This window comes from Ursus arctos, unplaced genomic scaffold, assembly GCF_023065955.2.
Source record: "Ursus arctos isolate Adak ecotype North America unplaced genomic scaffold, UrsArc2.0 scaffold_14, whole genome shotgun sequence".
Classification (NCBI taxonomy): Eukaryota; Metazoa; Chordata; class Mammalia; order Carnivora; family Ursidae; genus Ursus; species Ursus arctos.
This window is the reverse complement of record NW_026622808.1, coordinates 39,922,626-39,925,938: the sequence shown is the minus strand read 5'-3', so window position 1 is coordinate 39,925,938 and position 3,313 is coordinate 39,922,626.

Genomic DNA, 3,313 nt, shown 5'->3' with positions numbered 1-3,313 from the left:
CTCACCCCCGAGTCGGAGCAGGGCCCTTCCACGTCCCTTAGCCCCGGGTGTCCCCTGTGATAGGTCATGCTTGCCTGCAGCTTGATGACATCCCCCGCCAGGTGACAGCCCCACGGCTGGGTCGCTGCTGTCGCCAGGAACGCGCCACAGCCGGGCAGGCGCAGGGGGGACGCCGGCTCAGCGGTTGGTCCCCTGTGTCCCATGAGGGCTCTGACAAAGCCCTCCGAAAGCAATGCTCAGCACAACACCAGTGTGTTCTCCGTCCGTTCCGGAGGCCAGACATCCGGAGTCGGTTTTGCCGGGCTGCGGTGAAGGTGTCGGCACACCTGGCTCCTTCTGCAGGCTCCAGGGCGGGATCCGTTTCCTTGCCTTTGCCGGCTTCCGGGGGCCGCCTGCCTCCCTCGGCTCAGGGCCCTGTCGTCCGTCTCCAGAGGCCGCAGTGTTCCATCTCCGAATCTCTTGCTGGCCCTCTGTTTCATGACCACATCGTCATCTCTCTGAAAGAGACGGGAGGACACCCTCTTATGGGGACTGTTGTGATTACATCGGGCCCATCGAGATAATCCAGGATAACCTCTCCATCTCAAGATCTTAAGTTGATCGCGTCTGCAAAGCCTCTTTTGCCACAGAAAGTAACAGTCACAGGTTCTGGGTGGGGACATGGAGAGGGTCTACCGCAGGGATGAAGTGTGGGGCTTGCGGGCTGGGGGCCCTGCTCTAGAACCGGAGGATGGTTCAATCTCTCACTTGCTGTGTGACCAAGGGACTGAACCTCCCTGTGCCACAGAGGACAGAGGGCAGGAGGTGAGCAGTCTGAGGAACTGAAAGCCCTTCAGGCTGCTAGAGGATGGGTCATGGGAGGAGTCATCTGGCATCAAGCCTCAGCTCTGAGTCAGTTTCTGTGTCTGTAGAATGGAGAGGATAACGGTCCCTTCCTCACAGCCCTGGCTGTCATGGGATTAAATGAGTCAAGACACGGGAAGTACTGAGCTGGGTGCTTGGCACAGAGAAAGTACTCGATAAACGTTGGCAGTTAACTGCTGTTTTCGTTGGGTTGCGTCAGAAGCAGACTCAGAATTCAAATGCAAGACATTCTTTTAGGAAATGATCCTGGGAAGCACTGGCAGAGGACGGGGGAGGTGAGACAGGTGGGGGAGGTGAGACAGGCGAGGGCTGCCCCCTGTGAGTGCCTTCCCGAAGGGGGAGGGGCTGGGGGATGTGCCCTCCGTGTTCCTACCAGGTCCACTGGAGGGTGGGGTCACTCATCTGTGGCCTTCTGGCCTACCACGTGTGCAGGCAGAACGTGGGATTGTCCTGACTAAACTTAGTCATGACTTCATTCATGATAAGCACTTACCCAGTGACCAGGTGACCAGGGAGCCATTGAGCAACAGGACTGGCCCAGGCTGAAGGGGCATGGGTGGGCCCCAGTGAGTGCAACAGACATCACACAAGGTCATCTCCACCAAAGAGCCTGGATCCTTGGGACTGTCCACCAAGTGGCAGTCCCCGGAAGAGTGTGGCTCCTTCTGCCTTGGAAATGGGCAGGCCCGGTCTGCGGCCTGAGCCTTTTGGGCCCCGCAGGGCAGTTAGGAAAGGCTCTTAATCACCATCATTTACTTTCTCCAAAATGCAGGTGTTGTCCAGGGCAGGCTGAAGTGTCAACGTGAACAGATCTCCACATTCTGGGGGAGGTCTTGACTGCACGTGGCTGACAGATCGGCGGGGCAGCCCGGGGCCCCAGAGGCTGCTGGGACGATGGTGTCTGTGGGTGAAGTCCCGGTGCGTGCCTCCAGGCCCGAACACCAGTCATGTCTCTGCCGTCTCCAGGGAAGCAGGGGGGTAGGAAAGGGTCTGGTGGGGGGTGAAATGGTGAAGGTAAGGAGGAAGACGACCTTCTAAAAGAGGCAGTGTGGAGTCTCGGGTGGCGGGCAGGGCTGTTGTGACTCGCTGAGGTATTTCAGACATGCATAATGCTCAGGTTACAGGGGTGGACAGCAAAAGAAAGTGGGGAGAAATCTCAAGAGACAGGGCAAGGCCAGCTGCTCTGTAGTGGCTGCCACCGATGCCCCAAATGCGCCTCCCCCCAGCGGGGAGGGAAGAAGGTCGTCTCCCACATCAGGGAACCAGCAGGTACCTCATGGCAGAAGCTGGGCCCGCAGGAACAGGGTTGTTGTGGCATCAGGCCCAGCATCTTCCCAGTCCTCTCTCTGCTCTAAGCCCTTCAGGAGCCCAGCGGATAGGATGTGCTATCCTATCCTATCCTCTGCTCAGAGCCTGGGACTCAGGACAGACCTTGACCTCATTTGACATTCCAAAAAGAGGCTTTTTTTTAGGTGCTTCTGCAACGCTGGCACCCCCACCCCCACTCTCCAGGCCCCATGATCTGTAGATATGACCTCATCTGTCCTCTGAGAGGTAGAAGAGGAAAATTTAGTGTTACCTGTTAGTCTCCCTGATTCAAGAGAGCCTGTGGTCAAGGGTCAGAAGGCCTGGGTTCTGATTCTAGCCCTGCCATTCACCAGCTATGTGACCTTGGGCAAGTTACCTGACCTCTCTGAGCCTTCACAACATTTCTCTTGGTGAACTGTTGATTTCCATTTTTTTTTTAAACTCTCTCTCTCTTTTTTTTTTAAGATTTCATTTATTTATTTGAGAGAGAGAGAGAGCACGAGTAGGGGGGAGGGGCAGACAGAGAGGGAGAAGCAGACTCCCCACTGAATGGGGAGCCCAATGCAGGGCTCAATCCCAGGACCCTGAGATCATGACCTGAGCTGAAGGCAGATGCTTAACCGACTGAGCCACACAGGCGTCCCTATTTTCTTTTTCTTTTCTTTTTTTTTTTTAAGTAAACTTTATGCCCAACGTGGGGCTTGAACTCCTGACGCCAAGGTCATGAGTTGCATGCTCTAACAACTGAGCCAACCAGGCACCCCTCTCAGTAAATGGTTGATTGTAATAGTATCCATCTGATAGCATTGTGATGACTAGACAAGTTAGTTCGTGTCAAACGCTCAGCAGTGCCTGGCACACAGGAAACCATCGGCTTCTCTACCTAATATTTAATTCTGAAACCCCAAGTTGTGCCTGACAGCACCCTGTATGTCCCACCAGAGCAAACCACCTTGCTTTAATGGATGATAACTTTCCGCTGCCTTTCCAGACCCTTCCCTAGAAGCTCCCTGAGCCAAGAACTCTACCTTGTTTGCTATTTTTCCAAGCACACCACACAAATATCTTAAAAATGTTGATTTCGAAATCAAGAAGCTGCGGGGGGAGGGGTTCAGGGACATATTCATGATTCCCCAGTAAT